This window comes from Paramormyrops kingsleyae, chromosome 8 (genome assembly GCF_048594095.1).
Source record: "Paramormyrops kingsleyae isolate MSU_618 chromosome 8, PKINGS_0.4, whole genome shotgun sequence".
Classification (NCBI taxonomy): domain Eukaryota; kingdom Metazoa; phylum Chordata; class Actinopteri; order Osteoglossiformes; family Mormyridae; genus Paramormyrops; species Paramormyrops kingsleyae.
Window position 1 is genome coordinate 27,090,155 of NC_132804.1, and position 14,278 is coordinate 27,104,432.

At 43.5% G+C, this 14,278-nt stretch overlaps 1 protein-coding gene across 14 annotated transcripts in view; it reads right to left on the reverse strand.

Annotated features, from left to right (window-relative positions):
• Window positions 1-14,278, reverse strand: part of atp2b2 (ATPase plasma membrane Ca2+ transporting 2) — a 130,938-nt gene that overhangs the window by 38,019 nt on the left and 78,641 nt on the right. The window lies entirely within an intron of this gene.

Genomic DNA, 14,278 nt, shown 5'->3' on the forward strand with positions numbered 1-14,278 from the left:
TATCATACATAAAACACTGTCAATCACACCCTGTGTCATAAACATATATATAGATAAAAAAAACTTGAGAACTTAAACTTAGTCATTGCTTTTTAACTTCATTATTTTGCAAAGTAATAAATACATGTGCAGAAAAATATACAAAATATTCCTCTAAATGCTTTTTAAAAAATGTTAAATATGAATAATCAACGACTGCCACACAAATAAAACTGAGGCTTAAAGCTTGCTCCGGGATAATTATATTTTTTCTTTATAATACACATATATAAAAATGTATACGCCCAGAATATAACTGTGTTTAATACAGAAGAAAAAGAAGCCTAATGCGTCAGCACCTCAGGAAACCAAACAGTGTTTCATAAGCCCTCGGATCTGAAATAAAGCTCTCTCCAAGACCGGGGCCTCGTGTCCCCCACGCGCTCCCACCGGGGGCTGAGTCATCAGCCGCGCCGTTCGCCTGGCTTACATAAGCCCCGTGCAGAGGAGAGAGCCCCGACCTCCGACCCCGGCCCTCCTCTGCATGCACAGCGTGCCACGCAAACAATCCTGACACCGGTGGAGCGCCCGCGAGCATCCCCACACCGTCGCGAGACGCACTCAGCAACAGGAACCTGGCAACCCATTCCAATTCGAAAGCTTATTTACAAACCACACCTGCATAATACCGAGAGGACAGGACAACTGCCAGAGAGTATAACTGAACAAGAAAGAAATTATTAAAATTTGGGCACATTCACATAACACAATATCTCTGATTAGCAACAATCAGGTTCAAAATCCCATTAAAAAGTATTATTAAGAAAGATGGAGAAGATCGGTAACACTATACTGATAGGGTTCAAATCTGCTTCCTGATATTCATAAGTCTTTAATGGCCCGTCTGATGCCACCTTCCATACCATAAGTGTCAGCCAACTGGTCTCCGTGGAGTTTAAAGTAATTGATATAGCCACTAATATAAAGTAGCAGCACTCTTTACAGTCCCCTTAGTCTCATCACAAAATGGCCATTTCTCACAACAACAGACCAGCATAACCTCAGGAGAATAACATGAGTAGCAGATGGTGAAATTCTGTATCCTTTGTATCACCTTGTTTGTTTCACAGGGTAAAATAAAAACAACAAAATGTACATCCACTAAGAGCTACTGTAAATTTTAGTCTTTGGAGAGAAGAGCAGGCGTATGACCCGGCAGGTGAGATACAAGCCATTAGCACAGATGCCAGGAGGACAAATGAACCATGAACGAGAAAATAATTTATCAAGCATATAGTATCGTATACAAACACACTAACTGCAATTTATTCGTCTGCTGGCACACAGTATTATATGTCCAACTTGTGCGTCACAGAAAATCCTACCAGCGACATTCCAAATGCACAGCTGGAACATTTACTGACACGGTTGGAGTGTCCCTTTGAAGTCACTGCTCGTCATTTCGGCCACTCAACCTTTCCTGTAATGCCACTGCCCAGAGTTCAGGTTCAGAAACTACAAATCCAGACCAAGGTTTTGTTTCAACCAACCAGTTGACTACTCTATGAACATGACTCTTTACAATCAACCACTGCCTGCTCAACAGAGACGAATGAGCAACAGCCTGCGGGGGGCAGTATTTTGGTATTGCACCACTGCCCCTCTTCAAATGCCTGCAAAGATCACAACAGCTGCTGAGGACCGAAGACAACCATGATGTGAATATCAGAACTAAAACCAAATGACACACTAATGTCTAACGAAGGAAAAAAGGACAGCAAATGATTCACTAAAAAGAAAATATTACTCCAGCAGCTTAATGTACATTTTCTTTTGCCAAGAGAAAGCATCATAGTTTGTGCTTGAGGCACAAAAAAAATATGACCTTTAAGATTAATGTCAGGTATCCATAAGACAAACAAGCTTAGTGCCCTGCAGTAAGAAAACTTCAAGTCCAGACATATTTACCAAGTAAGCATACTTAAACAGAAGATGGACAGTTTTCAAGTGTGGTATTTTTCAGTCTTGCAGACTGAACAAAGGTACCAAGAGGTGTTTGCTTGAGCATCATGCAGCATTTTGCAGCCACAATTCTGCATTAATAAAGCAGCAGGTTTGATTGATTGAAGAGTCAATTACAGTAGGGGGGAAATACCATGAAATACCATGTCCTGGTCACAGAAGGTGTGCCCCGGTGAAATTTCTTAGACTGTTTTGGAATACCTTTCTGGGGTGAATGCATGGTGAATATGTTTGAATAGAATTCCATACAATACTACAATATCTCAGAAATATCACAAATTACTTTTGTGTATGTATTTTATAAAACACTGGCTTCCAATTCATGGAAACAATCTCGCATCATGTGTTAGGTGGCCATTATGTTAGAAAATATCCACAGTGCAACAGCCATATTACCTGTCACGTCTAATCGTTCATCCATCTGTCCAGTCATCCATCCATTGCTTACTCTGGTTGGCATTACAGGACGGTAAATGACATTGTACCGATTACCTGCTACAACTGGTCTGATCTCCTCCCAAACTTTTCACCCTCTAGATTAAGTATAACTTATGCATTGTGCACTGACCCAAATACGAAAAATAGAGGTCCAGTCTTTTTCCTCTTTCTCCACGATAAATGTATTAATTATGTATTACTGTTTTTCCGGTCATCTTTCCTTCGCCAGCTTGGAAACACACATATTGTATGCAGTTGCCCAAGGCTGGTGAATCGTTTGCACCATCACTTGCTGCAGGGGTCTTCACTGTCCTGCAAATGGTCTGGAAGAAACTGCACTCAAGGACTTTCAATATAACGGAGACTTTCCTGCATCAGAAAATTTGATGTGACAAATGCATCAGACAGCCCAGTCTGATGGGAGAGAAGCGAGAGGGTTAAAGCCCTCCACCATGTTTTTCTGTTTCGCATGGGATATGTACTGTGTGGAGAGTACACTTCATGCAGTCTTAAAACCATCAGTGCTTCCCTGACCTCAGTATCCACACTCACCACTCGTATCCCTGACTGTATTCCATAAATCAATGTGTCTAGCTCGTTTAATCATCCTGACTGTATTATGATCCTTGCGCAAGGTACTTATTCTCTCCCAATATTCTATTGCAGCTCTTATAACTATGACTGATGCTGTACACTTCATATACTACATTTCCCATGAATCCTTGGCCAAATGGTAGGGGGTTTCAACCTTTCTTAATCCTGGAACAACAAAATGAAAAAAAAAAACTGAGCAGAGCTACGGACTGCCTACTCCTAATCTGTGATGGCATAAATAACTGGAAAAACGGATGTAAATGGCTTTAATATTTCTTTCTCTGGGTGGGGGGTGTCCTTGATTTTTTGCTGTGCATAAAGTGCCTGAGAATACTGACATTTTTGTCAATCTACTGTATGAAACGTCTCTGCAGACTCGGGTTCAAAACCCCTGACCTGGAGGGTTTCAGGATGGAAAAGTGCAGAATGAATAAATCTGGCAAATATGAGCTCGGGTCCCACACTCCAGGGACTATATGATACAAATGTTAATTAAATTATGTACTTGAGATTAATGACAAGATAAAAGCGAACTAGTTCAGATAAGACTTCTATCACCACAACACCAGTAAAATATTTTGGTAATTTCCCATCTAATGGGCGCACATGACAAACGTGGCCTCATCGGACACCTGGAGTCATTAAAAGTCCTGCCAGAATCTTCATGAAGGCAGACATAAAAACGGAATACAGAGTGTAATATGCAAAGCCTCCGCCCTTATGAGCAGACATCACACACCGCTGGGTGCTGACACACAGGAGGGAGGTGTGCGCCATGTCAGCGGTTTTGGCAACTTGGGGGGGGGAGGGCTGCTGACCTTGGCCCCCCAGATGAGGCAGAGACACACGCTCTGTGAAATCAAACTCACACAGAGACCTGCCACATCAGATATTAGCCTCTTTGTTCCCAGAATGTGTTTGGTCCGTATTACACGTCAACACCCCCCCCCCCCCCACTCCCCCACGGCGCTATAGTGGGGTTAGGGGATGATCTAAGCGCATACATCTACAGGGCTCAACTACAAAACACACAGCTTTGTTGTTAAGGCTGCTGTGCTTTTCAGCATTTCTTAAGCCAAGGACCCCCCACATAAAAACAGACCAGCACTGGGGGCGACCTTCTACTAATGCAAATCCTATAATTAAGAAATAAGGACCAGTGAGGGTGTGGGGGTTCAATAACTCTTTCTCGGGGGGATGGGGAGCAAACCCTGCCACATCACCAGAGAAAGGGATGGGGAGCAGACCCTGCCAAGTCACCGGAATAAGGGACAAGGAGCAGATCCTGTCACATCACCGGAGTAAGGGACAGAAAGCAAACCCTGCCACATCACCGGAGTAAGGGACAGAAAGCAAACCCTGTCACATCACCGGAGTAAGGGACAGAAAGCAAACCCTGCCACATCACCGGAGTAAGGGACAGAAAGCAAACCCTGCCACATCACCGGAGTAAGGGACAGAAAGCAAACCCTGTCACATCACCGGAGTAAGGGACAGAAAGCAAACCCTGCCACATCACCGGAGTAAGGGACAGAAAGCAAACCCTGCTACATCACCGGAGTAAGGGACAGAAAGCAAACCCTGTCACATCACCGGAGTAAGGGACAGAAAGCAAACCCTGCCACATCACCGGAGTAAGGGACGGGGAGCAAACCCTGCCACATCACTGGAGTAAGGGACGGGGAGCAAACCCTGCCACATCACTGGAGTAAGGGACAGGGAGCAAATCCTGCCACATCACCGGAGTAAGGGACAGAAAGCAAACCCTGCCACATCACTGGAGTAAGGGACAGGGAGCAAACCCTGCCATATCACCGGAGTAAGAGACAGGGAGCAAACCCTGTCACATCACCGGAGTAAGAGACGGGGAGCAAACCCTGTCACATCACCGGAGTAAAAGACGGGGAGCAAACCCTGCCACATCACCGGAGTAAGAGACGGGGAGCAAACCCTGCCACATCACCGGAGTAAGAGACGGGGAGCAAACCCTGCCACATCACCGGAGTAAGGGACAGAAAGCAAACCCTGCCACATCACCGGAGTAAGAGACGGGGAGTAAACCCACCATGTTTGCCGTTTTAATGGATTAAAAGCACAGCTATATTAGTGGTCTCAGTACAATTACTTATCGTTGTGACAGAGCACATTTCAAACCAGAAAAAAGTGTGTTATTGGTGTAACGTTCTTCTGTTAATCCATGCAAAAATCCAGTCTTTTAAACCCTAAAAATATGAAGTGATTTCATGGTGGTCCACATGTTTGATTTAGTTATTCAATGGCAAAAAAACCAACAACGCAATACATGAGTTACTTTATTTGCGATTAAAATTTACACGGAAGAAATGTTCCAGTAATATTTAGTATAAATAAGATTTAGGCAGATTTTTTACAACTGTTGACCAGCACAGTGCGTTGATAGGTTACTGCGTTATTAATCCTGAAGGTAATGTGTTTTACAGAATGACAAGGCAAGGCAAGGGGTCTTGGAAAATCTGGAGTCTTAGGGTGACTCAAAAACAGGTGACGTGTCAAAAGTGAGATGGCAAAGGACAGGCGCAAGTCCATCACATGCAGAGAGCACAGGCCGAATCCCAGCTCAGGGAAGGATCTGAGCGCCTAGAGCGACAAAAATGAAAGATGATTGGGTTGGGGGGGGGGGGTGGCATGGGACCCGTGGCCTGTTTCTGACGGGGGCTTCCTCGGGTCAAAAAGAGTACTCTTTCACTCTTTCACAAGGACTCAGCACTCTGGCCCGCGCGAAAGGCGAGTGGGAAAAAACAGGGAAACGTAATACTGCAGCCCGCTCCGCGGATCAAATGGGAGCCAGCGAGCGAGTTCAGGCGACCTCATTACTCGCTGGGAGAGCGGGATCCGAAGGCCCGGGGGACTAGAGCTACAAACAGAACACCCTCATTAATTTGGGTGCAAAACCAGGACACTCATACACTAATAATGAGATGATACATATGAGGCAGAGAGACTTAGGTGTGGAGAAAAAAACAGAGTAATAAAAGCGCAGATTGCTCCCAAGCATACCTGGGCTTAGCACCATGCGTGACATCACCTGAATCAATTTTACAGCATCTTATTTACTGCCAGTGATGTAATGTAAATTAATGCAAAAACATTGAATTTGAATTAGAGGTCCAAGGCTTTTTTTTAAGAAAAAAAGCACTTGAGAAGCAAACACGCCAATCCCTGAAAATAACCAAACACACTCTTTGATGTCAGAGTGAAAGACATTGCATATTTTAACAGCTGTTTTTTTCCCCCGTTGCTAAAAATAGGTCACCATGGAAACGGTACGCATCACGCTGACTGAGCTGAAACGGCTTTGCGAGCACCACGGCTAACCTGACAGTGGCTTGGCCAGCTCGGGACCCAGACTAGCATTTTGTAAGAGTCGGAGATCCTGGATTGTCTGGGCGATGCGACAGCGCCTCACAGAGCCGACCCCGGGAAGACTCAGCATGGTGCTAAAAATGAGATCTTTACTCTTCACATCATCATGGAAGGAAAAAAAAAACCGTGAAGCGGCCGTGAGTGCATGTATGCACTCTGGCATGGCGTGAAAGGAGATTGTGCTGAAGTTAAGCTAGGGGGCTTTCAAATACGTACGGTGAGCCATCACTTAGCATGTACAGCATGAACCAAATACGATCGGTCCCTTGTGCGGCCAGGCAACAGACAGCTAGCGGAGTCACGCTCTCTGCCCCCATCTTATCGCGCACCGTATGGGTTACCATAGAAACGAAGCATGATGATACAAAGCGTTGACTCCTCCTGGCTGAATCGATGCACCAGACACGCGAGCGGGTGCTGGGGGGCGTGGGGGGAGGAGGGGGGTGTGGACCTCGATTGGAAGGGTAGCTGAGGTCAGGCGCTGAAAATGTGCTCCCTCTGGAAAAGCACATGACAGAGGGGTGGGCGGAGCTGAAAGCAGTGCCTGTCATCTCACTGTGCTCTATGGGGGTGACGTAGCAGCTACACTGGTTATCAAAACAGTCAGGCCCTCTTTCGCTGCACTACTAACGTAGCAGAAACGGAGATTGCTATTAATGATCCATCCGTCTTCAACTTGTGCCCAGTACAGCAGTGTTAATTTTGTTAATGAATTAAACATAATGGATTTTCATCACAGTTATCGTCAACGACCTTTATTTTCAGACTAAAACGAGACAATAACTAAATACAAATGATTTCGCAAGGCCTAAGACAGGGGTGGCCAATCTTATCTGCAAAGGGCCGATGTGTATGCGGGTTCTCGCTGCAACTCCCTAATTATATTACTAATTAGAGGACTGATTGGCTGAGGAGTCCTCACACCTGGGTTTGAACAGCTGACCTAAAGGTTACCCCAAAAACCTGCAAACACACTGGCCGTTTGCCGATAAGATTTGCCACCACTGGCCTAAGACTATAATGAAGTGTATTGACATTTTCGTCAACAAATAAAAACGAGATGAAAATGTTTGCCAGAGATTAGATCCAATCAGAACTAATGCCGTTCGCGTAAGGCAGGGGTATTCAAGTAAAATTTAAAGAGGTCCAGTTAGAGAATATTTCTTGAAGCAAAGGTCCAGAAGATCGCAATGTACTATTTAGTGTGATATATACATTTAAGTAGCCTGTTAGTTATACTGTATGAACATTGCATGTAATAAATACCTAATTGTCAAATCAAATTAATTCAGTACAATTCAAAAACCTTTTGACAATATTTACTGTCACGTGACATAGAACTGAACATGACTGTTGATAAGTATGTCTTCTCATTTACTAAATAAAAGTAGGGCTGCATTTTAAAATAAGAGAAAATAAATCAAATGTGAAAATTGTGCATGTTTAAATTAATTTAAGCCGTAAAACCCTAATACAGTCGTGTTTATGTCATATATTTTAGTGTTCATGGATTTAAGTACAGTATATTGTTATCGATAATCCCACACGGCAATAAAATCAGTCTCGTTTTAATATAAATACATACGAATTTATCACTTTAATCGCTATTAGATTAGGATATGGGCGGTCTTATTATTTCGAAAAGATATAAAACATGACATGCTATGTTTTTCTTATATTAGCTTGTCGGAGTAACAACACAAACGGAATGACGAACCGTTTCAGGCGAAAACAGCGCATTTTACTTTTCATTTCAAATAAAACGCGGGGTTGCCAACTTCAGGCAGTGAGTGAGATTTTAAATTCCAGTTGACTGCACACATACGTAACAGTTCTTACCTTGTAAATAGTCTGCTTTTGTATTTAACCATGTAAATACACTTTTGACGTACCTAATTCTAGCTTTATAATGGAATAATATAGATTTGCCGTAAGATTTCCAGCAGAATCTGCTTATTGCTGATGGTGACATTTTATTTCCAAGGGAGCGTGAAAGCGTGAGTGTCATGCGAGGTTCTTGAGATTTGGAGATTTATACAGTTGTTAAAAACTTCAACGAACATGAAACCACCTGAAAGTGAGGAGAGTTGATTTTTGGCTCTATACACTAATAGAATTGTAGCCTTGAGGTAATTATATTGATATTGAAAATGCTAAAATAGAATGGTGCACTTCCTGCTACTGACCGTTGCGAAGTATATTTCCAATATTTGGATTTTTTTTTTCTTGATAATGGGTATAAATCCCTGATACCATTATTGGTCTTTTTCTTTGAACATATTTAAGAATTTCAGGTGAAACATTTAACAATTATTTTAATATTTAGAGAGAGCAGGCCTGGTGGCATTATAGCCTATGCACTTTGTCTTTGAAGTAATTTTATTTTTGCACTAATGGCACAACTGATTTCACAGTACTAGTTTCAGGGTAAATAAACATATGTTTAATTGTGTTTCAAATAAGAGTGAAATCTGTGTATTTGTCTACTACACAGTCAGACCTTAATACCATTCTTGGTGAACATGTGAATGAGTTTCAGAAATCGAAGGGAAACTTTAGACATTACACTTTGCACTTTTAATTTTAGTCGACTAAATCAACAGTAGTTTCAGTCGACTGTAATCTTATGATATTTAGTCAATTAAAACTAGACTAAAACTAAAATTATTTAGATGACTAACTTGTGACTGAAACTAAATTACATTTTAGTCAAAAGACTATGACTAAAACTAAATAAAAATGTGCTGTCAAAATTAACACTGCAGTACAGGATCAAAGGGCATTTTCATGCACATCCCTTTAAATATGCCAGTGATTTACTCCGGTCTCCCAGGGAACTGGTGAAATTTATTTATTTTAGCAGTCAGTTTTATCCGAAGCAACACGTAATTGAGAAAGCAGGGTCAGACAGTCCCTAGAGCAATTAGGAGTTAAGGGCCGAGCTCAAAGGACCAAAAGTGAAATCACTCTGCTGACCTTGACTGTTGAACCAGCGGCCTTCTGATCCTACCCCAGAGAGCCATACGGATATCTGTCGGGTTCTCGTTTGGCTTAGCAAAGCACCAGTCAGCACAGGGTGCCCGACTACATGGGTATATCTTTTGCAGCAGGATCCGTCCGACACCTTCGTATGTGATGAGTTGAGCCCCAGGGCAGCCTGGCCCAGAGTCAGAAAAACATGGGGAGCAGAGTGGCCTTGGCAAACGGCAGCCCGGGTACAGGGTAATGGGTCCCCGAGGCTTACGGGAGCGGTCGCAAACATCCGTCGCCCAGGCTCCAGGGATGAGGCCTCCAGGTGGCACCGACTGACACTAAGTGATTTTCGGAGGCTCACCTTCATGCGAGCCTCTCTCTGTGTTTATCTCCACAGACGAAGCGCGGCTTCGCTTTCCAGGACAGAGAACTAAAAATACCAATTACAATAGCTACCGCTCGAGAAGACGTCCCCGCTGATGCTAATTCGCTTACAGCGAGGATCGACAGTACGTAACAGGCATCGCTGCCTTTACGTCTAAATTAGATGTAATTATGGCACCCCCCGCTTCGAATTAATCAACACAAGCCCCCGCAGCTTCCTACCGTGTTTCCAGTAGTTAGGATAATGTTTTGGTTTTTTTTTTATCCTAAACCTGCAGCTGAAATAATGTTCTGTCGTCTTTGGTTGGAAGGGCTTTCGTCAGCTCATGAAGGTTGATTGTTAACTGTAGCAAAAAGGTACTGACAGATGTATGAGCAGGGCCGGCTCCACCTTTCCAGGTGTCCTGGGCAAAGCTTTAATTGGGAGGCCCCCCCTCCCAAGAAAACTGATGATTATTTCACCTCCTCCGCAGCTGGAGCGGGCCCTGGGTATACGCTACACGCTAAAGCTCCACTGGTGAGTAAGAGTTCCGTGGAAGACGTCACAGTCCATTTGGTCTGATGGTTGGCGCCTCAACCCTGAACCAGCTGTGGAAAACCGCCCAGCCTCACTGTCTCATTTAGCCCCAGACAGCTGTTTTACACCATTTCATTCTTCATACTTGCACATCCCAAAAAAAAAAAAAACTACTGGGCAATTTGTGTTAACTTCCTGCACATGCATTATAAGCGTATTTTTACATAGTGCCTCTTAAATGAAAGGAAAATATCTTGGTGCAGGAATCTGTGTATTACAAGGCTTGAATCACACGAAGCCTCCTTGGTGGATGTGACACCGTCAATGGGATTATGTCATTGTAAATCGTTCTACTTGAAGAGATATGACCCATGGAGGTGAAACCTCAAGTCACCAGATGTGACCTCGAGGTTACCATGGAAACGATTTTGTTTTCACACAGCCCCTACCACAGCCAACAGGTAGCAATAATGCAAATAAAAACTGGGGACTGAACTTGACACATTTGACTGTAAGTCCTTAAACACAGCAGCGCTTGCTGCCTTGGTATATTCATTACCCACGTTTTTAAATTTACTTATTAAGTTATGACAACAAATTTGTTGGTGCTGCTATAATCAGCATTGATTACAACCATTTATTATGAAGAACATCTACTTGATAACATTCACTTGTATAATAAACTACAGTACGTCAAATGTCACAGAGGGTTTCTGCCAGGATCTCTCTATTTCAATTCTCAGGTAACGCAAAGCAGCAGGGAGGAGTGATATTTTAAAGGTGAACTCCTTAGTGCCATCTCTGACTTATTTTATGTTTAACTTCATACATCGCAACTCGTAACCACGATAAAATGATGGTTTATGTGGTTCCTTTTGACAGTTTAGCACATAACGCGCATGGAACAAATCCATTTGCTCTTTGTGGACGTCTGCATCATCTCTTCCATTAATAAATATGGGAGCGACATCCTCGTATCCCATAGTTAAATAGTGACTTAATTAGACAGCATCTGTTATGGGCAGAGAAGCTGCATGTTTTTGGAGAGGAGCTGGTGCCAGGACAGGACTCAGCTCAAGGGTTGAGTAACCTCAGCCAAGCTGGCCAGTGCTTGTACGCAAGCTCCTTCCCCTACTTCCGAGGGCCCAGGGGAGGGGGCCAAGGGTGTCAGTCATGCCAAATTGGTGCGCCGGATGAAGGGTTGGGCCCGTGCCAGGTGGAGTAAGCCGGTAAATGTCCAAGCGTACAGCCCAGTAACGCCACAGCGCCCCTGCAAGCGGAACATTCCGGCTTCCCTTTTATCCCAAGGGTCGGCGGGGTGGGGAGGGAGGGCTGACGGGACAGGATGTGTGACAGTGCATTTTGGCGGGGGCCCATCTGCAGTGTCAGTCTCGAGTTTCACTTCCAGAGCTCGGATGAAAGCGTGCCACAATGGAGCACTTTAAAATGCAGATTACATGGGAAACTGAGACATTAAAAAGTCATGACGAGAAAAGGGCAAAAATATTCTGCCGAATTCCGTCGTGCAGCTACATCACAAAACCTTACGCCCTGGTTATGCACTGTTACCTGATGGCTGTGTTATCCTGTGTCATAGTGGATGCTAAGCTCCCTTGGAAATAAAATGTCACCAATAAGCAACAATCTCAAAATACCCAGGTACCAGTTTAAACTACAGTCTTTAGCATCAATCACCCCAGTGCTATTATAATATAAGTATTTTTGCTCTATACTCAAGACCTTATACACTAAGCAAACAAAAATGTTTTTAATTAGAAACCAGGGTAACACTCTCTATCAACATTTATGCAGGAGATCAGTCCTCATTTTATGAAACAATGCATTTTTTTTCCTGATTAACTACGTGATCCTAAATAACAGCGGTACGTCATCAGCGTTGTTAATTTTTCATTACAATTATGGGCCTGGTTTTTATTTACAGGTCTTCATAGCCATTTCATTAGCGCCAATCTGAATACCGTGTTATTTATGCCTTGCCATGTTTGGATAAAACCACAAGTTACGGCTAATAATTAGAGGCATTAGCGATTCAAAGTGAACGTCTGTCTTGCCTTATGCACATATTGAAACACAGAGCCTGGTGCAGATTAAGGCACCCTGTCTGCTTGTCGCTGCAGTCAACGACAATTGAGCCGTTGCGAGACGTCCATTTTAGACGCTCCCTAGCAGTGGGTGGCACAGTGGTTAGTCCTAGAGGCTCACATTATTGGGGGTGCGTGGCACAAATCCCACCCCTGTTCTGCATGCGGACCTAGCGTGTTATCTTAGACCTACAAAAATTCCTCCCAATACCTCTGGTCTAAAAACATACTAATTGGTGTGTGTGTCCCCTTATGCCCTGTGTCCCCTAATGCCCTGTGTCCCCTAATGCCCTGTGTCCCCTTATGCCCTGTGTCCCCTAATGCCCTGTGTCCCCTAATGCCCTGTGTCCCCTAATGCCCTGTCCCCCCCTGCCCTTCCCTGGACATGCAACACCACCCCTTAATTCTGTTTTATAATATCACTCCTTCATTCAAAATGAAATGTATTACATACAGAAAATAAACATGTTCTGTGCTACTAATCTTCCAAACTTCATGTCCAGCGTTCATAGCTTAGTAGAATGTGTATAATTCAGGAAACATTATCTGCTCCAGTCTATTAATTACAAAGAGAGTGTGATCCCTCACATTAATTTAAGTAAATACTCATATTCACCTCTATCGTGTCAATAAATACTTTTTCTTCAGTATTTCTTTATACACCTGGAGCTACTCACTTATGCATTATCACCATGCAAGTACTTAATATTTGAAAAATGTTACAATATTTTAGGAACCACATAATTAACATTGGTATCAATACCTTGCAACCATGATCAGGATAAGCAGCTGAAAGACAGATGAATAGTTATCGATATTTTACTTCGCTACAAACCACTCGAGTTTTTGTGTCTATAACAGCCAAGCAAAAAACAAATTTCATGTATGGAAAAGACCCGAGGCTTCTTTATCACTGTCAATAAAGCACAGGATATATGAAATGTCTTTGCCTGTAAGAGAACTGTGCGATGGGGAATTTGGAAGCGGATCTCTGCTACATCCGGGTAAGCCTCCTTTAGGGAGGAGCGGGAGAAGGAGGTAGGTGTCGTGTACGACAAACAGGACATAAGTCTCTTCGTAAGATGAATGAAAAAATCTTTTACGGTGGAAGCTGAAAGAAACGACGGCCATTGGGTCTGGCAAAAATGGGTCGCAGTTTCAGGGTTACTGCACAATCAGGGGATGTCATGTGGCTCGGAGGGTCAGGATGCTGTGCCTGACCAGAAGGTTGCTGGTCCGAAATCCATGATTGCTAAGGTGATGTCACTGTTAAGACCTTTAACCCCCCCCCCAAGTGCTCCAGGGACTGTCTGACCCTGCTTTCTCAGAAATGCACATTGCTATGGATAAAAGCATCAGGTAATATGTAAACAGACTAGGAAGTAAAAATGTGAACAGACTAAGATGTAGAAAACCATGATATATGTGAATCAGTTAAAACACAGAAATTAATCTATGCTGAGGCCACAAAAATCGGTAAACTTAACACGCAGTTAAACATGAATGTGTGCTGGTATTCTTTATACATGTAATCAGTCTAAAACAAATTGCTGAGTTTTATGCTGAAGTACTGGCGAAAGGCTGGCTCAGTCTGGGGGATCCCGCGCCTGTGTTCCTGGCAGGAAACGTTGACGTAAAGAGGAATGCGTAGCACAGGCCTCTAAAAACTGGGGTAACGTCCATAGTCAGCAGAAGTCCAGCAGCCAGACGACTCCTGGTTCTAACTCTGAGGTCAAATATAAATACCACTGTTCCCTTAGAGCCAATGTCACCCCCTACAGCATGGGCATGAAACCTGGCACCTTCAGAGCACTACCTTTAAATACGTGCTTTCGCACTTAGGCTCCTCCCCCTTGTCTAGGATAAC